Source organism: Crinia signifera, chromosome 9 (assembly GCF_055691185.1).
Source record: "Crinia signifera chromosome 9, ASM5569118v1, whole genome shotgun sequence".
NCBI lineage: Eukaryota > Metazoa > Chordata > Amphibia > Anura > Myobatrachidae > Crinia > Crinia signifera.
In genome coordinates, this window is record NC_139225.1 from 8,095,052 (window position 1) to 8,119,059 (window position 24,008).

The 24,008-nt window shown below is 44.9% G+C and overlaps 1 long non-coding RNA gene across 2 annotated transcripts in view; it reads left to right on the forward strand.

Annotated features, from left to right (window-relative positions):
• The window catches only part of LOC146037086 (uncharacterized), a 46,108-nt gene that overhangs the window by 5,228 nt on the left and 16,872 nt on the right, over positions 1–24,008 (forward strand). For both annotated transcript variants that reach the window (XR_014460984.1, XR_014460983.1), the window contains exon 2: positions 21,553–22,757. This is a non-coding gene — a long non-coding RNA (uncharacterized LOC146037086). The remainder of the gene's footprint in view (positions 1–21,552; positions 22,758–24,008) is intronic.

A 24,008-nucleotide genomic window follows, 5' to 3' on the forward strand; every position in this document is an offset into this window, starting at 1 on the left:
CTCGTCCCCCAATGTCCATGGCAGCCTCTGGGATCCTCTTCATCAGCATCTCCGGTCCCAGTGGTGCATTGCGCGAGTGCGCGGGCGCGCCGGAGATGTCACCTTGGGACCAGAGATGTGCATTGTTTTCATGTCTGTAAAGTGCCTTGAGTCCTGTTGGAGAAAGTGCGCTATATAAATAAAACTTACTCACACACTAGGCGACCCTGGCTGCAGCCAATGTAGTTCACAATATCGTCTGTGTCCGATATTGAGTGTACAAACTAAATCGGAAAATGATATCGTTCAGTGAAGTCAGTGGGACCGATTGAACATGCACGACTTTTGGCTATATAGCCAAACTGACCTGTATGTTCAGGAGACGGGAGGGGCAGAAGTGTGCATTGTTAATTATATTGTGTGCAGGGCCGCCACTAGTAATGTTGGAGCCCGGGACTGACCTTCACCCCCCCCTCGCACGACGGCACCCCGCACCCCCCCATTACTATTACTTACCAGCGGTGGCCGCGGCGCAGCATCTTCTCCCTCCGGGACTCGGAGTACTCACTGCACAGTGCCAAGCCCCTCTGTATCCTAGGCTCGGCGCTCTGCAGGCTGCACTGTGTATTGTGCGCGCCTGGCCGCCGGCACCGGGTGGGGGATACTGTGGGGGTGAGGGGGCGGGGGTGCCATGCCACTGTAGGCAGCTGCCCGGGCCCCTGCAGAGGCCGGGGCCTGGGACAGCTGCACCCCTGGCACCCCCCTGTCGGCGGCCCTGATTGTGTGAACACACTAGACTATTTTTAAAAGATGTTGCTCAAAAGCCTCTTTCTGAGTGATATCTTTTACAATATCCTCTAGTATGTATGGGGCTTTAGTACATAGACCCCAAAGTCTAAATATAAGCTTTTACATCTTGCAGAATATACACGAAGGCCCTTATTCAGATCTGATCGCAGAACAAATTTGTTCTCAAAATGGGCAAAACCATGGCCCTTATTCTGATCGGTGCGGATATTCCCGCATTCTTACGGAGCGGTCCGCACGCCACGGTGTTCTGCCGCGTGCGTCCATCGTCCGTAGAAACGCCCACGTGTCCTCCGCATTCGGACGGACTCACTCTTTAACCCCTTCCCGACAATTGACGTACATTTACGTCATGGTCGGGAAGTACTTCCCGACACATGGCGTAAATGTACGTCATGGCATTTAACTGTCACCGCGTCTATAGACGCGGTGACAGTTTCAACATGTCTGCTGTCCCTGACAGCAGACATGTCCGTGCATGCACAGGGGGGGCTGCGATGCCGCCCCCCCGTCGGCGATCGCTGTGATTGGCTGTTCAGTGTGAACAGCCAATTACAGCGTTTTCCTGTGTCACCGGCGAATAACGTTCGCCGGTGACACGGGATCAGAGGTGATTGGTGCTGTAAAGTACAGCACCAATCACCGCGGGGTGTAAGGGTGACACTGGTGTCACCCCACCGCACCCCGCCCGCCCCCAAAGGCCGTGATTGGTCCGTCGGACCGACGGACCAATCACAGCCAAGGAGGGGGATTTAAACTAACGGTGACTGCACTGCAGACGCCATTCCGGTCTGGAATAGCGTGCAGTGCGGTCACCGTACCTCCCTGCCGCCATACTGACCAGAACCTTGCTCCATAGCTTGCTCCATACTTACCTGATCGCTGCTTCATCACTGCTTCCTGGATCCTGTTACTACTTGTGCCTTCCTGTGAAATTGTGCTGCTGCAGTGTACTAGCTAGATAGAGAGAGAGATAGAGAGAGAGATAGATAGAGAGATAGAGAGAGATAGAGAGAGATAGAGAGAGATAGAGAGAGATAGAGAGAGAGATAGTGTCAGAGAGTGCTATATTTTGTGCTGCTGCAGTGTGATATAGTTATAGATAGAGAGAGAGAGATAGAGAGAGAGAGATAGATAGATAGAGAGGCCTAGTGACAGAGTGCTATATTTTGTGCTGCTGCAGTGTGATAGTTATAGAGAGATAGAGAGAGATAGAGAGAGAGATAGTGTCAGAGAGTGCTATATTTTGTGCTGCTGCAGTGTGATATAGTTATAGATAGAGAGAGATAGAGAGAGAGAGATAGATAGATAGAGAGGCCTAGTGACAGAGTGCTATATTTTGTGCTGCTGCAGTGTGATAGTTATAGAGAGATAGAGAGAGATAGAGAGAGAGAGATAGAGAGAGATAGTGACAGATTGTGCTATATATTTTTGATATAACTGACTGCTGCCCCCTCCTTTTGTGCTGATCAGTATAAATTAACTGATCAGCAACTTTTTGGGGGCGCAGGTTTTTTTTTATATATAGATATACCTGTCACTGCTGCTGCTGCAGTGTCATAGAGTGATAGATAGTGAGAGATAGAGAGATAGAGAGAGATAGTGACAGAGAGTGATAGAGAGTGCTAAATTTTTTGTCTGCTGCCCCCGCCTTTTGTGCTGATCACTATATCTGAGGTGATCAGCAACTTTTTTGGGGGTACAGAGGTTTTTTTTTTTTTATATATACCTGTCAGTTGCACCAAAGGTTGTGCACCTGCTGCACCTCACTGGTAATCAGTGTCGCATCACTGATCACCTTTTTTTTTTGTGTGTGTGCTGTGGGGTCTTTTTTTAATTTTTTTTTTACACACACTGTGATTTTGTGGGTGTCCTGTGGCCGCTGTGCGCTGATCAGTGACGTACATCACTGATCATCTTTTTCGGCACAGGGTTGATCTATATTTTTTTTTTTTTTGATCAAATTCCTGTTGCCTTTGAGCGCTGTTCAGTGACAGACGTTACTGACCAACATCTGTGCTCAATTTTTGGCGCAGGACCTTTTTTTTTTTTTTAACCCCTTAAATTTTTTATTTTTAACCCCTTCATTTTTTTTTTTTTTATTGGTATAAAGTATTTTTTTTTTTTCTGCACCACATACACACTACACACTACATACCCCCCGGATTGAAATAAAGTTTGTACCCCCCCCTACACTATACACGTGTTGAAACATTTCACTACCAGTAACACAAAAATAAAAATGGCATCCCAAATGTCCTCCCAAATGTCCTCCCAAATGTCCTCCCAGTCATCCAGGAGAATGTATTCAGCGGAGGAGGCATATGCCCTGCTTGCTTCTGACTCTGACACAGCCAGTGATGCAAGCGGGGAATTTGAAGGATTCGCCTTAAGCTCCTCTTCCTCCTCTGGTGATGAGGGACCCCCTCAAAGACGCCCCCGTAGAGCAGCTGAGACCCCCCCCCAATAATTGATCTCGTATGGACCCCACCACCAGACAATTTTGAGCCCCAGGTTCCTGAGTTTTTGGCCATGCCAGGAATCCAATTTGATTCCACAGGTCTCAGAGAAATTGACTTTTTCAAATTATTTTTCTCTGATGATTTTATAAATTTAATGGTGGACCAAACTAATTTATATGCCCAGCAGTTTATTGCTCAAAACCCCACGTCATCATTTGCTAGGTGGACCCCTGTAGATGCAGTAGAGATGATGACGTTTTGGGGTCTGGTGTTTCATATGGGCATAGTAAAAAAGCCAGAAATTAGGCAATATTGGAGTACAGATGTTCTGTACAGTACTCCATTTTACCGTATGGCCATGCCCCGGGCTCGATTTGAGACGATCCTTAAATTTATACATTACACCGATAATGCACAGTGCCCACCCAGAGATGATCCCACCTTTGACCGGCTATTCAAAGTCAGGCCGGTCATTGATCATTTCAGTGCCAAATTTGAAGAGGTGTACATCCCTGAAAAATTTATTTGTATCGACGAGTCCCTTATACATTTTAAAGGAAGGGTTAAATTCCGCCAGTACCTTCCCAGTAAGAGGGCAAGGTATGGCATAAAAATGTACAAACTGTGTGAAAGCACCTCAGGGTACACCCACAGGTTTAGGGTTTATGAAGGGAAGGATTCAAGAATTGAACCGCCAGAATGCCCCCCCTCCCTCGTAGGTGTTAGTGGGAAAATTGTCTGGGATTTAGTGCACCCCTTCCTGGATAAAGGTTATCACCTCTATGTGGATAACTTTTACACCAGCATCCCCCTGTTTAAGGCCCTTGGTTCAAGAGGTACAGCAGCTTGCGGTACTGTGCGCAAGAACCAAAGAGGCCTCCCAAAAACGCACATTGCCCAAGTAATGAGAAGGGGTGAAAGCAGGGGAATATGCACCGAAAATATGTTGTTGGTCAAATATAAGGACAAGAGGGATGTCCTTATACTGACAACAATTCACGGAGACAGTACCACCTCCGTCCCTGTACGAGGTACCAGTACCCACACCTCAAAACCTAATTGTATCCTGGATTACAATAGGTACATGGGCGGAGTGGATCTTTCAGATCAGGTACTGAAGCCGTACAGTGCCCTGCGGAAAACAAAAATCTGGTACAAGAAGGTGGCCGTGTATATCATCCAGATGGCACTGTATAACGCTTACGTGCTATTCCGTTCTACCGGCCAGAGGGGGACATTTATGCACTTTCAAGAGGAAGTCATAAAGGGCCTAATATTTGGGAACCAGCAGGCAGAGGGCCCCAGTACTTCTAGTACTGGCCCCCGTATTGTACCAGGGCAGCATTTTCCTGATGAAATCCCCTCCACTGGAAAAAAGGGCAGGACACAAAAAAGGTGCAAAGTTTGCTATAAAAAGGGAATAAGAAAGCAAACTATTTTCCAGTGTGACACTTGCCCCGACAAACCCGGCCTATGTATAAAGGAGTGTTTTAAAATATACCACACATCTATGGAATATTAGGTTCATAATTTCACCGTGCTTCGGGGGTCTTGCTAATGCCACATAGCACCCACCATTCATTCCACCAGAATCTGAGCCGCAAAATCCAAAAATCACTCCTTCCCTTCTGAGTCCTGCCATGCACCCAACTGGTATTTTTTGGTCACATGTGAGGCATTGCCGTACTCGGGAGAAATTGGGGCACATATTTTGGGGTGCTTTGTCTCCTTCATTCCTTGTGAAAATGAAAAATTTTGAGCCAGAACTGCATTTTTGTGTAAAAAAATGTAATTTTTCATGTTCACTGCCCAATTGTATCAAAATTGGTGAAACCCCTGGGGGTTTGAAATGTACACTATACCCCTAGATGAATTCCCTGAGGGGTGTAGTTTGCAAAATGGGGTCACTTGTGGGGGGGTTCCACTGTATTGGTGCTTTGGGGGTCTTGCTAATGCGACATAGCACCCACCATCATTCCACCAGAATTTGTGCTGCAAAATCCAAATATCACTCCTTCCCTTCTGAGTCCTGCCACTTTTTGGTCACACATGAGGCATTGCCGTACTCGGGAGAAATTGGGGCACAGATTTTGGGGTGCTTTGTCTCCTTCATTCCTTCTGAAAATGAAAAATTTTGAGCCAGAACTGCATTTTTGTGTAAAAAAATGTAATTTTTCATTTTCACTGCCCACTTGTATCAAAATTGGTGAAACCCCTGGGGGTTTTAAATGTACACTATACCCCTAGATTAATTCCCTGAGGGGTGTAGTTTGCAAAATGGGGTGACTTGTGGGGGGGTTCCACTGTATTGGTGCAACATAGCACCCACCATTCATTCCACCAGAATCTGTGCTGCAAAATCCAAAAATCACTCCTTCCGTTCTGAGTCCTGCCATGCACCCAACTGGTATTTTTTGGTCACATGTGAGGCATTGCCGTACTCGGGAGAAATTGGGGCACATATTTTGGGGTGCTTTTTCTCCTTCATACCTTCTGAAAATGAAAAATTTTGAGCCAGAACTGCATTTTTGTGTAAAAAATGTAATTTTTCTTTTTCACTGCCCACTTGTATCAAAATTGGTGAAACCCCTGGGGGTTTGAAATGTACACTATACCCCTAGATGAATTCCCTGAGGGGTGTACTTTGCAAAATGGGGTGACTTGTGGGGGGGTTCCACTGTATTGGTGCTTGGGGGGTCTTGCTAATGCGACATAGCACCCACCAAAATTCCACCAGAATCTGAGCTGCAAAATCCAAAAATCACTCCTTCCGTTCTGAGTCCTGCCATGCACCCAACTGGTATTTTTTGGTCACATGTGAGGCATTGCCGTACTCGGGAGAAATTGGGGCACAGATTTTGGGGTGCTTTTTCTCCTTCATACCTTCTGAAAATGAAAAATTTCGAGCCAGAACTGCATTTTTGTGTAAAAAATGTAATTTTTCAATTTCACTGCCCACTTGTATCAAAATTGGTGAAACCCCTGGGGGTTTGAAATGTACACTATACCCCTAGATGAATTCCCTGAGGGGTGTAGTTTTCAAAATGGGGTGACTTGTGGGGGGGTTCCACTGTATTGGTGCTTGGGGGGTCTTGCTAATGCGACATAGCACCCACCAAAATTCCACCAGAATCTGAGCCGCAAAATCCAAAAATCACTCCTTCCGTTCTGAGTCCTGCCATGCACCCAACTGGTATTTTTTGGTCACATGTGAGGCATTTCCGTACTCGGGAGAAATTGGGGCACATATTTTGGGGTGCTTTTTCTCCTTCATACCTTCTGAAAATGAAAAATTTTGAGCCAGAACTGCATTTTTGTGTAAAAAAATGTAATTTTTCATTTTCACTGCCCACTTGTATCAAAATTGGTGAAACCCCTGGGGGTTTGAAATGTACACTATACCGCTAGATGAATTCCCTGAGGGGTGTACTTTGCAAAATGGGGTGACTTGTGGGGGGGTTCTACTGTATTGGTGCAACATAGCACCCACCATTCATTCCACCAGAATCTGTGCTGCAAAATCCAAAAATCACTCCTTCCCTTCTGAGTCCTGCCATGCACCCAACTGGTATTTTTTGGTCACATGTGAGGCATTGCCGTACTCGGGAGAAATTGGGGCACAGATTTTGGGGTGCTTTTTCTCCTTCATACCTTCTGAAAATGAAAAATTTTGAGCCAGAACTGCATTTTTGTGTAAAAAAATGTAATTTTTCATTTTCACTGCCCACTTGTATCAAAATTGGTGAAACCCCTGGGGGTTTGAAATGTACACTATACCCCTAGATGAATTCCCTGAGGGGTGTAGTTTTCAAAATGGGGTGACTTGTGGGGGGGTTCCACTGTATTGGTGCTTGGGGGGTCTTGCTAATGCGACATAGCACCCACCAAAATTCCACCAGAATCTGAGCTGCAAAATCCAAAAATCACTCCTTCCGTTCTGAGTCCTGCCATGCACCCAACTGGTATTTTTTGGTCACATGTGAGGCATTGCCGTACTCGGGAGAAATTGGGGCACAGATTTTGGGGTGCTTTTTCTCCTTCATACCTTCTGAAAATGAAAAATTTCGAGCCAGAACTGCATTTTTGTGTAAAAAATGTAATTTTTCAATTTCACTGCCCACTTGTATCAAAATTGGTGAAACCCCTGGGGGTTTGAAATGTACACTATACCCCTAGATGAATTCCCTGAGGGGTGTAGTTTTCAAAATGGGGTGACTTGTGGGGGGGTTCCACTGTATTGGTGCTTGGGGGGTCTTGCTAATGCGACATAGCACCCACCAAAATTCCACCAGAATCTGAGCCGCAAAATCCAAAAATCACTCCTTCCGTTCTAAGTCCTGCCATGCACCCAACTGGTATTTTTTGGTCAAATGTGAGGCATTTCCGTACTCGGGAGAAATTGGGGCACATATTTTGGGGTGCTTTTTCTCCTTCATACCTTCTGAAAATGAAAAATTTTGAGCCAGAACTGCATTTTTGTGTAAAAAAATGTAATTTTTCATTTTCACTGCCCACTTGTATCAAAATTGGTGAAACCCCTGGGGGTTTGAAATGTACACTATACCCCTAGATGAATTCCCTGAGGGGTGTACTTTGCAAAATGGGGTGACTTGTGGGGGGGTTCCACTGTATTGGTGCAACATAGCACCCACCATTCATTCCACCAGAATCTGAGCCGCAAAATCCAAAAATCACTCCTTCCCTTCTGAGTCCTGCCATGCACCCAACTGGTATTTTTTGGTCACATGTGAGGCATTGCCGTACTCGGGAGAAATTGGGGCACATATTTTGGGGTGCTTTGTCTCCTTCATTCCTTGTGAAAATGAAAAATTTTGAGCCAGAACTGCATTTTTGTGTAAAAAAATGTAATTTTTCATTTTCACTGCCCACTTGTATCAAAATTGGTGAAACCCCTGGGGGTTTGAAATGTACACTATACCCCTAGATGAATTCCCTGAGGGGTGTACTTTGCAAAATGGGGTGACTTGTGGGGGGGTTCCACTGTATTGGTGCAACATAGCACCCACCATTCTCCACCAGAATCTGTGCTGCAAAATCCAAAAATCACTCCTTCCCTTCTGAGTCCTGCCATGCACCCAACTGGTATTTTTTGGTCACATGTGAGGCATTGCCGTACTCGGGAGAAATTGGGGCACAGATTTTGGGGTGCTTTTTCTCCTTCATACCTTCTGAAAATGAAAAATTTTGAGCCAGAACTGCATTTTTGTGTAAAAAAATGTAATTTTTCATTTTCACTGCCCACTTGTATCAAAATTGGTGAAACCCCTGGGGGTTTGAAATGTACACTATACCCCTAGATGAATTCCCTGAGGGGTGTAGTTTGCAAAATGGGGTGACTTGTGGGGGGGTTCCACTGTATTGGTGCTTGGGGGGTCTTGCTAATGCGACATAGCACCCACCAAAATTCCACCAGAATCTGAGCTGCAAAATCCAAAAATCACTCCTTCCCTTCTGAGTCCTGCCATGCACCCAACTGGTATTTTTTGGTCACATGTGAGGCATTGCCGTACTCGGGAGAAATTGGGGCACAGATTTTGGGGTGCTTTGTCTCCTTCATACCTTCTGAAAATGACAAATTTGGAGCCAGAACTGCATTTTTGTGTAAAAAAAATAATTTTTCATTTTCACTGCCCAGTTGTACCACAATTGGTGAAACCCCTGGGGGTTTGAAATGTACACTATACCCCTAGATGAATTCCCTGAGGGGTGTAGTTTGCAAAATGGGGTCACTTGTGGGGGGGTTCCTAACTTTTAGCATCTTATGGTGCCTTGAAACCTACATGGTGCCTAAAAAATAATCTCATAAAAAGGAGGCTCCAAAATCAAGTAGGTGCTCCTTCTATTATGAAGCCTGTGGTTTGGTCACCGTGCACACTAGGGCCACATATAGGATATTTATGAAAACAAAAGAATTGGGGGAATCAATTTTTAGTCACATTTCTCTAGTAAAATGTACTGTGTTCCTTATAAAAATGTATTAAAATTGCAAATCTGCAAAAAAAAAGAAATTTTGAAATTTCACCTACACTTTGTTTTAATTCCTGTGAAACACCTAAAGGGTTAACAAACTTCCAAAATGCTGTTTTGAATACTGTGAGGGGTGCAGTTTTTGAAATGGCATCATTAATGGGGGTGTCTCACATACAAGTCCCTCAAAGTTACATCAGAACTGAACTGGTCCCTAAAAAAATCAGTGTTTGAAATTTTCTTGAAAATTTGAGAATTTGCTATTCATATTGTAAGCCTCCTAGTGTCCCAAAAAATTAAAAGGAAGTTGAAATAATGATGTCAACATAAAGTAGACATATGGTCTATGTTAGTTATTCACTATTTTGAGTGGTAAGATTATTTGTCTCACAAGCAGAAAATTTAACATTTTGCAAATCGCTAAATTTTCCATTTTTTCACGATATTTTGGTATTTTTCACAAAAAAACACAGACTGTATCGACCCAAATTTACCACTAATTTGAAGTACAATGTGTCACGAAAAAACAATCTCAAAATCACTGGGATAAGTAAAAGCAAAAAAAAAGTTATCCCCACTTAAGTGAGACATGTCAGATTTGAAAAAAAGGGCTCTGTCAGGAACGCAAAAACTGGCTCTGTCAGGAAGGGGTTAAGAACAGGGCGTGTTTACGGACGACATACAAACCATGCGTGTGCGGGAGAAACACTCCGATTCTGCACGGTATTACAGAGTATTACAGAGTATGCTCGGGAATACCGCATCCGAACGGGAGCCAAGCGGTGCTACCGCCCGTAAGCGGTGTATTTACGCCCAACAACCCACTATTATGTCAATTCTGCAATACATCACATGACCCACTTATTCAATTACCTATCCTCATCAAAAAATGCTTATTTGGAATTGGAATCAATTAGATTCCAATATATCCTTACAAGCATGCCTAACACATGCATTGCACACATTAACCCTTACAGCAATTGAAGTGCAATGGTTTGTATTAGACCCTGTGTAAAATATTATAAACAATCTACACATATACTGTTTAATGTGCAAAGAAAACCAACAACTTTGAACTTGCATAAATTATTTATTACCAGGAACAATTAAATATAAAAAAAACAAAGAAAAAATTATAGAATTAAATCGCGCAGGTCCTGCAGATCGGCTAATAACAGCCGTAAATGGTGTTCCGCACGCAGGAGGGCCCCACGAACCCCCTCATCTGGCGGTGTTGTGGCATCTGTGGGCATGTCAAAGGGGCAAAAATTAGTCATGATATTCATGCATACATTTCACATACTGCTACATACATTGCAGAAATGCTAGGTGACATGTGTGTGTATATATATATATATATATATATATATATATATATATATATATATATGTAGAGAGATAGAGACACACATAGATAAATAGATATGACACATACATATATACATACATGCAAACTTATTTACTACATACTGTGTTTTTTTCCCTCTACCCTTTACTCTGCAGAAGACATAACAGTCATAGTGTTTCTTCTCAGTCACAACCCACCCATGACTAACCAATGACAAACATGTCATGGCCTCCGTCAATAAGAACTTGTCACAATCTCCTCAGTCTAAGTTCAGTGATGGTTCGTGGCATGGGAGTTATGCAAATGTCAGGAATGCACAGTACACATCCTCAAAATCATAATTCAGTCTAAACCAACCTACAATTCTGTGAGGCCAAAAAAACAATCTGAACTACAGGGGGTGTTTAGGTAGAGGAGGCTCCTGGGACACTGGCAACTTGTGACTCCATTCCAAGGTAGGCCGGGCCATACTCCATTTATAGCATACATCCTATAGTTTATAAATAACATTCAACAACAATATAGATTCCACTATATGATGGGTCAGAATCGAGGCTTGCAGCAGGTGAATTTAATCCACAAATGATCCACTCATCCCTTTACTCCAGGATCCTGTTTAACTACAACGGTTATGTGGCAGTCAAAATGGAGCTCCAAGCCATCCCACAAACCTGTGTAATTCAGACGTGTCCTGGATGAAAGGGATGCCTTGGACACCCCATCTAACCCGTACCTGTATCTGTAGCTACCCACTTTGGGGTCTGTATTAATAGTATTGTACCAAAATTTTTAATCACCAGTGCTACATAACAAATACCAGTCCAACTACTTCATGAATGATGCATTATGTAAACATACCGATCTGATGGGACTCCGGGGCCTCACACGCCTCCTCCCCCTCGGATTCGGACACCTCTGGGGCAACCGTGGCCTCCTCAGCCACCTCCTCCGCCAGCTCCTCCGCCACCATCACCTCCTCCACCTCCTCCGCCACAACCACCTCCTCCACCACCACCACCTCCTCCACCACCTCCTCCACCACCACCACCTCCTCCACCTCCTCCTCCGCCACCAACACCTCCTCCACCTCCTCCTCTGCCACCAACTCCTCTTCCACCTCCTCCACCACCACCTCCTCAGGCACCTCCTCCTCCTCCACCACCTCCTCCACCATCTCCTCCTCCTCCTACACCATCTCCTCCACCATCTCCTCCACCTCCTCCACTTGCTCCTCCTCCACCCTCGCCGCCACCTCCTCATCACGCTCTTGCGCCTGCTCCTCCGCCAGGGCTGCCTCGGCCTGCTCCCGTGCCTGTCGTGCTCGGGCTCGTGCTGTGTGGTAGAAAACAAAATCATGGTCAATGTCGGGTCATTGGGGCACATGTAGTAATCCATAACAAGACATACATGGAAGGGTGATAATGTTGGCAAACGATGCTTGAAAGTAGCTCCTTACTGTTAATGGACTCCAAAATGTGTCATTTAAGTTATTATGTGATTGTTAGTAATTTGTTCAATCATTACAACCCTGGCATTTATCAATGTTGAACACATATTAGATCTGGCACATTGTATGCATCTGAATCATGAATGCTATGTCATTACATATAAAAGCCACATGACTGCATGTTAACCAGGAAGAAGCACACATAACAGTCTATGGACTTTTAAACCCATGGACACCCACTTATCATGAGACACATTTTATTGTTTATAGATGGTATGATGTAAGTGCGAAATTTCATAGCTAAAATACTCACAATCAGCTATCTCGCCCCTAATTTGCTGGAGAAGCTGGGGCTGGCGCCTGCGGAGGTCCGACCACCGCCTCTCGAGCTGGCCGAGGCTCCTCCGCACCCGGGTGCGGGCGTAAATCCGGCGCCCTGCCGCAGCATAGGCCCGCCGCTTCTGCCCATTTGTGATAAAGGGCCCCGCACGGCCCAGCCTTGTCTCCATGACGGAGACCAGAGCCCTCAGCTCCGCAGGAGAAAATGGCTCTGCCCTGCGTGTCTCCGCCATGTTAACAATGGCATCAATCAACCAATCAGGTGGTGTCATTGGTTTATCACAGTTATTTGTGTTAATAACTTTATTGTTCATCTTTACATGAACAGCGTCTCTGCGCCAACACAAATAGTGACAATTTCGCATGCCTTAAAAACAGTAGTGCTGATGTATGGGAATGAGCAAATCTGATATATATAAAACACAGTGTGTATGCACTTAGCAAATCCAATAAGGCCTCGCTCCGCCAAGCAACGCGTGCTATAGCTTAGCAACGCATAGCTGTACTTAGCATTACTTACTCTATGCATCTATGTGTATGCGTACATTTATGTTTAAAAGACACATACACATACTTGCAGGTATCCTGAGTCCAGCATTATACACCAGCGCTGCCTGCCTGGCTGCCTGGCTGCCTGCCTGCCTGCCTGCCTGCCTGGCTGCCTGGCTGCCTGCCTGGCTGCCTGGCTGCCTGCCTGCCTGCTCCTTGAAATGTTTAAACATGTTAATAAATTGAAATATCATATATATATATATATATCTCTGCAAACCAATCATACATCAACACAGGAAAAAATCCCCAACACATTAGAGAATAAATCAATGTACTCACCAGTCATCAGGGATAGTATCAACTACAATAATGAAGATATAACAAACACATAAGATCCCTTGTACAAGGTATAATAATGAGCACCTATATTGTACTTCCCCCAAAACTAAGCACATATGATAAATATCTACTATTTCTTTGCCATTAGGAGGGCAGGCTGGCTAATTGTCGTTTTGTAACACTGACAACTACCACACTGTACTTATTTGAAGGGGTGATTTTTACAACAATTGGTGTGTTCTGGTCCACTAGATAAAATGTACCTGAAGTATCTTTGCGCCACAGAGTCCCGCAGCTGGTATCCCCTCCGGCATTCGGGGGCGCGGGATGGGCGCATGGGCGGATCTTGCGGCTCAGATGGAACCTCCCACTCATCAAAGGGTATCTCACGCCGCACAGCAATGTTATGGAAAAATATACACAGGCCCACGATCCTCGACACCATTTCAGGCGCATACTGTAAGTCACCACCAGTGCGGTGGAGCACTCTAAATCGACCCTTTAAAAGGCCAATTGAGCGCTCCACCACTTGCCTGGTGGCAACATGCGCCCGATTGAATGCCTCCTGTGGGCCCGGTGCTGGGTAGCTGTACGGCGTAAGTAGCCAGGGCGTACATGGGTAACCGGAGTCACCCAGAACCCACGCATCACGGCCTTCCAGCTCTTGTAGTCTTTGCCATATCCCGGTTTGTCGGATGACATGAGAGTCATGGGCACTTCCGGGAAACTTCGAGTTGAAGGCGAGAATTTCCATGGATGGGCCACATACCACCATCACGTTCAGTGAGTGGAACAATTTGCGGTTCCTATATATCTTCTCACTTCGAGATGGAGGCACAAATGGTACATGGGTGCCATCCACAGCCCCTATCACATTAGGGAAGCCAGCAATTTGATGGAAGGCCTGCTGGCTTCTGCGCAGGGTCTCGGTGGCAAATGTCATGGCCATGAAGTGCCCCTTGCGCCTGAACATGGCCGACGTCACACGCCTCAGGATTCGGCAGAAGGCCGTCTGAGATATTCCAGCAAGTACTGCCACTACTTGTTGGAATGATCCAGAGGCGCAGAAATGCAACACCGCCAGCAGCTGTGTGTGAGGCGGAATTGCTGTCGTGATCCCGTGTAGAGGTTCCAGATCACTCTCAATTAACGAGAGCAGATCCAGAATTACATGTGGCGGTAACCGGTACCTAGTAAGTACCTCATCATCGGGCATAGCAAACAGAGTCACCCGTGTGCGATAGATTCTAGCACGTCCTGGCCTCCTTGGGCGACGAGTGGGGAGAGCCACAAGTGCCCTTAGCCTCCTTTCCATGTCCCGCATCATTGCTTCAGCAACCTATAAAGAAATGAACATAAATACTGATGCACCTATGCACATAATGGCCATATCCCACTACAAATAGATTTGTAGGCTTCAATACGTACAATAGATGGCCGCCCCGTAAAATCCCGAAGATCCATTTGACTCTATAATGATGTAACAATAATATGAACTCAATACACACCGTCCTAAACACACAGATGCTTACAACATCGAACTACTAAACACTACTTGAGTATCAAAGGTGTCTGCATTTGTTGCCGACATCATGTACTATGAGACATTCCAGCTATTGCTGGGACATGTTGTCCTGCAATAGATGAACACACACAGGTTTAAGACCTGTGAGTGAAATAGTGAACATGTGACATGTTGCAATAATGCTACAAAGACTTTGCAGGCCCAACAATCTGTAGTCAGTGAGGCAATGGTGCATACATTCATACACTTACATTGTTAATGGATAACATATCTACAAGGACCATGGAAGAGCTTACCTTAGACCCTGACAAGTCCAGATCTGGAGACAAATGATTCTAGCAGCAACTCACTATTTATAGGCCTGTCACATGTGTGGTCTAGAACAGTAGTGATGAGTATTGGATGACTTGTGGCCTGGATTTTCTAAGGGATTGGGCTACTTTTAGCTTGCAATCAAACGCCACAATACCACAGTAGTCATGAACCAAATGTCATGTCATGCTAGCAAATAGCATGTGTATTGTGCGATAGTCACAGGTGTATCAGAAGATTCTATGCAATGTTAGAATTGGTGACTAGTATTTCATGTAGAAGTTTCGCCAGGTTTTACACAATGGAATTTCCGCCACCGTATGCGGCGCGAAAAAACAGCGACGTACGCTCGTGCACGGAACGCAGCTGCCGCGGACGTCCGCCAAACAGGATACACAAACAGTATATAAAGGTGTATTAGAATGTGACAATGTTGCTGCTAACATGTCTGGATCACAACCAGAGGTGGACCAGGAGCTGCAGCAACTATTTGACCAGATGGACTCCAGCACCACCTATGTGCCACTGCACATGCAGCCAGTGGGTAATGAGGAGGCTGCTGGCCCTTCTACAGCAGGGCAACCTGCACCTGACCATTCTACAGCAGGGCAACCTACACCTGGCCCTTCTGCAGCAGGGCAACCTGCAGCTGTCTCATATGCACCATCAGAAGAATCTTTTGGAACACAACCGGGGACTTCACAAGATAGTACCATGGCCAGCACTTCAAGTGCAGCGACACGTGCCAGGGGGCGTGGCCATGGACGTGGCAAGGGGAGAAAGAGGGCAACAGAGGAACCAACTACAAGAAATAAGGCATATGAAGCACAGGAGCTTGCCATCCTGGTTCCCCGAGCACGTGATTTGATTGAGTGTCCATCAGAGAGGCTGACACACACACGCAGATGGAAGATTTGGGAAGAGATAACGGCAGAGATTAATGAAGTTGCGCCACAAGTTCGTGAGGCCGACCATGTCAAGAAGAGGCAAGTTGTTTTGTGATACATGTGCCCAGTAATAGACAAGTAATGATTGAATTCATGCTTAGATGGATTTTGCAAATGGCCGGTGAGGTTGTTACCATACACAGACATTATTGACATGTTATTTGGTTGAGAGTTAGAGTAGGGTGATTGTGAATGTGTATTGTAACGGTTGATATCATAGTTGCATGTAATGTTATCTTTTGGACATTAAGCACATGTCGTAATATGTAGCACAGAGCAATGGCAGCAACAGCAAACATCTGGAGTGACATGTATTAATATGTCAACTTACATTGCAGGTGGCAGGACTTCAAAACCAACCTGAAGAGGAAGATGACCAAGCGGTGGCAACACAGCCAGACATCTGGGGCCGGGCCCATGCCATCAGGGCTAGAGTTCACCCCCCTGGAGTTGATGGCCGAGAGCTGTGTATCAGTTGAGGAGGTCAGGGGGGTGAGCACGATGGATAGCGAGGCCCCAGCTGAAGTGTTTGCGTCTTTTATTGAAGGTAAATATTTGTCATGCCATAAAGTTGTGCAAGTAATTATCTTAGAATGTGTCCTAATTGTGTTTATCATTTTCCACAGACACGCCACTGCTTGGTGACGACTCTGGTCAGGAGGTGGAGGAGTCCGTGCCACCTGGCCCGAGTGGTAGGCCTGTGCAGCAGCAGCCATCGGCCCAACCCGATTTGGCCAGGTTGGCCCAGATGCTTGGGGACATAAACCAGCAGGGAGACTTGGCATCAGAACGGATGCATAGGACAGAGGAGATCATGGCGAGCTTGGTCAGCACCCAGCAGGCCATCGCTGGGAGCCTGCAGGCCATGGCTGAGGCGCATCAGGCCATGGCTGCAAGTGCTCAGGTGCTGGCCGAGCAAGCCACCCGCCAAAATGATCTCCTCCTCCACCATAATGAGCTTATGGTGGAGCTAGTTACCAGCAACAGGGTCCTAATGTCATCCGTTTCTGGTGCATTACCACCAGCAACACTCCCTGCTGGCAGGAGGGGTAGACCAGCCAACCCCTCACCAGCATCTGCTCCACCTGCCCCAGCATCTGGCCGTGCCCGAAGAGCTGCTGCACAGGCCAAGGAGCCTACCAAGGCCAAACGTGGTCGAAAATGAACTTGTGGCTGCATTAATCTCCACCGTTATCTCATCCCAAATCTTCCATTGTACTGTGTGTGTCAGCTTCTTGTGTCCAATCACGTGCTGAGGGTAACCAGATGAGCCCTTGCTTCAAATGTCCTTTTTGGTTCCCCTGTTGCCCTCTTTTGCCTGCCATTACTGTCAGCTGCACTTGATGTGATGTTGCTAAGTCCCCGGTTGTGTTCCAAATGATTCTGCTGATGGTGCATATGAGCCAGCTGCAGGTTGGCCTGCTGCAGAAGGGCCAGGTGTAGGTTGCCCTGCTGTAGAATGGTCAGGTGCAGGTTGGCCTGCTGTAGAAGGGCCAGCAGCCTCCTCATTTCCCACTGGCTGCATGTGCAGTGGCACATAGGAGGTGCTGGAGTCCATCTGTGTGCAATTATATTTTGTTTTGTATTATAATTTATTTTTGTACATTCCTGCCATGTTTTTTTTTTTTTTGTATTTTTATTTTTTTGTCATTGCATCACAGTGGCATTGACTGTGAAATGTCTATAAATAAATTTCTTTACTTTACAACAATTGTGTGGTTTAATTAGTACATGTCGCATACACATGTGTATTGATAGTATTAATATTCAGTCATGTCCATTGTTAGCAGGTTTAAAGTGTGTCAGAAGTACAGCATATGTGGGTGATTAGTAAGGTTTCCTTGAAGCAGCAATGGTTTCAATTAAAGCACTGACAAGCGTCCTATTAGTGAGTAATGAGTAAAGGAGACGATTTTATTGGGTTCAGGTGTTAATGCTTGTAGTCATTAGGCGGTCCGTTCGCCTCCCGCAGGAACGAGTGGTGTCCGCAAAGCAATAGTGGCCTTTTGGACACCGCACATTTCTTCCCTTTTTGTTCGCGTGCATTCGGAGTGGTATCCGAATGCACGCCCCCCAACATAAGTGTACTCCCCCGTGTCCGCCCATGTTTCCGCCCCGTTTTGCCCACTTTGAAACTACGCCCATGTGTCATTCCGCATGACGCCCATAATACGCCCATATTTCCCGAATGATTGCGGTGACCAGTTTTGTACGGGATTTGGCCGAACAGGTACGGAGTCAAGGCGTGGCACATGCGCGTAGCGTTCTCCACGCATGCGCAGACGCCGTAAAGACGCGATCCGAAAGTATGCGGTAAAGTACGCGTCAATCAGAATAAGGGCCAATGTGCACTGCAGGTGGGGCAGATGTAACATGTATAGAGATAGAGGGGGTTATTCTAGTCCATTCTTTCTGACAAAATCCTTCTTAGATGGACAAAACCATGTGCACTGCGGGTGGGGCAGATGTAACTTGTGCAGAGAGAATTAGATTTGGGTGGGGTTTTTCTTCAAAGTGAGATCTATATTGAAGTGTAAAATCATGCAGTCAGTATTTTCCCTGCACAGAAACAAAATAACTCACCCAAATCTAATTCTTTCTGCACATGTTACATCTGCCCCCCTGCAGTGCACATGGTTTTGTCCATCTAAGAAGGATTTTGTCAGAAAGAATGAACTAGAATAAACCCCAGAGTTAGATTTGGGGGAGTTACTTTGTTTCTGTGCAGGGTAAATACTGGCTGCATTATTTTTACACTGCAATTTAGATTTCAGTTTCAACACACTCCACCCAAATCTAACTCTCTTTGCACATGTTACATCTGCCCCACCTGCAGTCCACATGGTTTTGCCCATTTTGAGAACAAATTTGTACATCATTTAGTAGGTTTTAAGCCTACTTGTACTTGTTTGTGTTATCAGTACACATTTAATACTTAAATATATATATACAGTATAATATATATGAAACCAATGCACTGCCATTAGATCTGGTCTGTAATAATCAGGGACATACATACATACATACATGCCAGAAGGGAGCGGTGGGGTGGCCTACTGTTTGTCCATTTTTAAACTAAAAGACAGGCTGCCGACAGCCAGGGTCATCTTAACAGCATTATGGGCCCCTACAGTGCAGTGCAGTGGGGCCCCTACCTAAACAACCTCACTGGAATAAAAATGTGGTACTTATGTAATATCTGGGCTCCCGTTTTTCTTATGAGACCGCGTCCCCTCGCCACGCTTCGGGCACGGTGGCTCGCTGCGCTCGCCACACTATATAAAATCAACTCCGTGCATAGTTGGATAGTAGGGGTATGAAAAAATGGGGTGCATTTAACATGGGAGCCCAGATAATACATAAGTACCAAAAATGTAAATCAAAACATATTTAAAAAGGTACCTGGACACAAAAAAAAACATGCTGTACAGCAGACATTAATCCACCAAAATATTTGGATAATATAACAAGAATTGAAGTTAAAAAAATCTATTGCTCATTTTTTTTTTGCTCCCCTTCATGTGCGCCCATTTTTCACTCTGTGCCCTCCATCATGCAGCTTTTGCTGCCCTTCGCTCATCTTTTTTTATTGCCTCCTTCCTTTTGATTTCTTCTCTTTTGATTTCGGTCTTGGTGTTGCAGCAGTGGCTCCTCTCTCGGTGCTCCTCACTCATGTTAGGCATGATGCAGTCATAGAGGCTTTGGGGCCCCTATGCTTGTGGGGCTCCTGGGAAGTAGTTTGTCCAGCCCAGTGGAAAAGATGGACAGGCAGGACTCCAATGTAGCTTGTGTGTCTGTGTGTCTCCGCAGTCTTTGTATGATTGATGTGCCATGTTTGTGTGTAATATACCATTCATACATACATGTTTGGAAACCCACCAGTGACTATCTGGCATTTGCCCCTGGGACCCATCAACAAGTTGTAGCCATTTAAAACTTGTTGCGCCAGTCAATCAGCTCCCAACTTTCGTTTATGAAATACATTACAGTTAGGAGCCGAATGGCTGCCGCACCTTTTACCATACGCAACTAATTTAAACGAGCTGAACCCTGTTGAAAAACGACCCTAAAATAAATAAGTTTAATGGTTACTCAATTTGAGAAAAACAGTCTTGCACAGATGTCTATAGATATATATATATATATATATATATATATATATATATATATATAATATAATTACACCAGTGGATATACATTGACACTTACTGATTCAAAAAGGCTGGGGGCAGCTTTCAAGAAGAGTTGCAGATAAAGGAATATTTATCTGTCCTGGCACACAAAGTGTTAACCTTGTTGCCGCAGGGACCTGTCACACAAGCTTTTTCCTTCTAGCTGTGAAACTTTTAAAGAGTTCACCCCCCTTCCTCCCTCCAGCTGTGTGTGACGGCCAGTCCAATGCATTATGGGGCGCTGCTGTAAGGATGCCTGTGGCTACATTTTTTAGTAACTTAGGAGTCCTGGTTCGTGACTGTCATTCAGCATAAAATGGAGAGTGTGAAGTTCAACAAAAGAGTAGGGGAACTTTTGATGGTTAACACAGGATAATCAAAACCCTGTTCAACACAAATGAATGAAAATACACGCAAGACTGAATGAACCTAAAATGTATATTTTTGAATAAAACAAAAAAGGTACTATGACCTCAAAAAGATCTGTATATCCAGTGGGGTGCTCTTGCCACTATGTCTGGCCCCCTGTTTGTTTAGTAAAGTGTTTCTATATATCATTTAACCTGATTCGCAATCCGATTTACCAATCTGATCATTAACTGATTTTCAATACTAGGATTATTGGCAAAACTCAACATGTTAGACATTCAACCAAGATTCAGATTTTTAGCCCGGAATTGGAAAAACCTAAGAATTCTATCATATTGGAGTTTTCCAATTTTCTAACCTAATCACCAGCAATGTGCACAAGTGGGTTGATTAATTGTGGATTCATGGGTCCATTTGCTTGACATAATCGAGATTAACCAATTCAGTCTATTTCTGCTAAACTGTTTTCACAATACCATACAGAGTCTGTTTATGCCAGGCAGGGGTGGATGTGCCCAAAAACCTGTGGCAGATATGTAGAAGCCTGCCAAGTGTTATTGGGGTAAATTGGGCTGACTACCTTGGACTCAGGACAACTACAACTTGGTCAAGTATGATGCCCTGAAATGTCCGCTTATGGAATAAAAGCATTGTTTTGCACATTGACAAGGATTTGTTGGATCCTGTGGCAGTCAATGCATCGTCAACTACCCAACTGGTTGGCAGGGTATCTCATGCAATCCCTCGCAGTAGTGTATGAGGGCATGTGCATTATAACTACTCCAGTTTTATTCAGATTGGGGGGGGGGGGGGGGCAAAAACCGCCAAATAAAAAATACTATTTTAACAATATTTTAGCCATTTTACTAAATAAATAATGTTTAAGAAGAGTATCATCTGAGATGCTCAGCGCGTCAGAAGATAGGGGCAGCTGACGTCACACACCGGGGGGGCTTCCTGATTGGGTGGCCCAGGTTCAAACTCTCCAGCCGTCTTCTGCACAATGCCGGTTATTCTTTCTTGCAGCCCTGCCTTGCCTGTGTCCCAGGTCTCCTGCTGTCTGCCGCTGGTCCTGCTTTTGGGGTTCTGTCCGTGCCCGGCACCCTTGGTACCAACTCCCGGTTCCCCCAGACCTTGTCTGAACATAGATAAGTGCATCTTTTGCATTTTCTCTGTTGTCACTTATGCAGTTTGTATCTGTGTGGAGTTATATTGTCTCTCTTGCATACATTCAGGTTACTATCAGCACTGCGTGTGTAGTTATCTCCTATTATTATTATCTTCTTGCATTGTTGAATCCATGGGCCTAGCTTTTAGATAGTGTTTATATGTTTGGATGTAAAGAAGGTGTACCAATAGCCGAAGCTAGTAGAGAACAGGCGCCTAATAGGGTGGTTTGTCAAGCAGCTCCTCTAGGGGGTGTCAGGCCCCTGTATAATGGAAAAATGAAAAAGCAAGGTGTGGAGCGCTAAAAATGGTTTGGATCAATATGGTAGGATAAAATTAACAATCTATTTATTGCATGGTAAGAGGTGAAATAGGTCCACTAAACAGGTATATAACCGTGTACACAGTTTACAAATCAAACTTTTAAAGGTACATATGTTTAACACCTTCATGCATTGTTGCATTTTACAGTAGTTTGGTAGGAAACTGTATCACTATTTCCTACTTCACTATCTTCCTGATTAGACCTGCTTAGGGGTCACCTGTCTAATAATACTTGTACATTAGACTGCTGGAGGATCCCTTCCCGTGGGGGACAGCTGTGCCACATTTTGTTTTGTTTCCCATTTTTATGGGTTTCAGTTAGCCCTCCTCTTGTCTGCACTGGAGTTGTTGGGCACCTTGTCTCCCCGTAAGGCCTGGTGGCACCGGAGTTGGGGAAGACCTAATTTGCCCTTTCCTTATTATAGGTGAAGTCTTAGCTCTGCAGGTGCCTATAATCTCTGAAGGGATTAACAGAGTCAGGGTTGGGATTGTGGCCTCTCCTCACCGGTAACCTTTGCTTGGGGTTCTCCGACCTAGAGTTATAACAATGACATTAAAGATGTGTATCTGGATAGCAGACTTTAGATTGGCATTTAATCAGCTATAATTCTTGCAAAAATTGCAGCATTGTTAATGAGCAGCAGATGGCGCTGGTGTCACAGAATCAGACAAACGTACCTTTACATCTGTGAACGAAGTAACCACGTACCTGTGAGGATAAGAAGCAAAATTACTAGAAGGTAAAATAATAATTCTAGGACATCTGCTTAGTTGTATCAGACCAAGAGGGAAATAACGTAGTTGTCCCCTCCAGCAAAAACCTGCTGTTTTCTGTCCCCTGGCACCAAAGCACCAACTGCTCCACTGCTTAGATGCCAATCCAATTGTAATGCCTGCAATCCACCTCGGGACCTGTTTATTTTAAACTTTATCAAGTATAGAGAAACAACTGTGTTATGAGGAAGAAAAAAAAGAGCATCTGTTAATAGGAGATTGTGGAGTGAACTGGAGGAACAGGCACAGAACACCAGTATATGAATGTAAAACATTGTAATACAAGGCACCGCAGGTTTCTCCGATAAGTGGTATTAGGAATCACAATCAACAAATGAGAAACTATTTAGCTATTTTACCCTCGAGAAGAATTATGTGTATATGTACTGAGCCTTGGAGAGGGATAAAGTGGGCGGAAATAAAGTACCAGCCAATCAGCTAACTGCCATGTTACAGGCTGTGTTTAAAAAAAAGAATAGTTAGGAGATGATTGTCTGGTTCTTTATTTACGTTTATGTACACAGACCCCTTTGTTGCTTAAGAATCTCAATTTATAACATCTCGTTATACATTATATATACTATAGCATATACTGTATAGCAGTGGTTCCCAAACTGGTGCTTTGGGGCAATTGTAAGGGACCAATGGTTGGGGAGTTGTGAAGTTAAAAAAAATCTATTTGTGGTACTGGTGGCTGCATATCACAATATATGGAACAGAAGCATACATACATGTATCCCAGTCCATTTACTAATGAGACAGCAATGAAAATATAACTCACACCTGACACACTATCTATTAAACCCAATACAAAGGACAGAATACTTGGACCATCTAACAGCGGGATGCGGTCATTTGGTCTACAGCATGATCGTCAACAGTCATTATTTTGACACCATTAGGTCGACATGGGTCTAGGTCGACATGGGAAAAGGATGACATGGTTCTAGGTCGAAAGGTCATTAGTTCGACAGGTCATTCGTTTGACAGGTCATTAGTTCGACAATGTCTAGGTCGACAGTTAAAAGGTCCATATGGGGTTTTTTGCTGTTTTTTGTGCCGACATGTGCCGACAGGAGGTATTTCATGCCCTACCATCCACTAACGCATGGTGGGAGGATAAAATAGTGTGTCGAGCATAGCGAGGCACCTCGCCCGACGCATGGCGAGCACAGCGAGCGATGCAAGGGGAAGCGGTGCACTTTAAACTGTGTCCA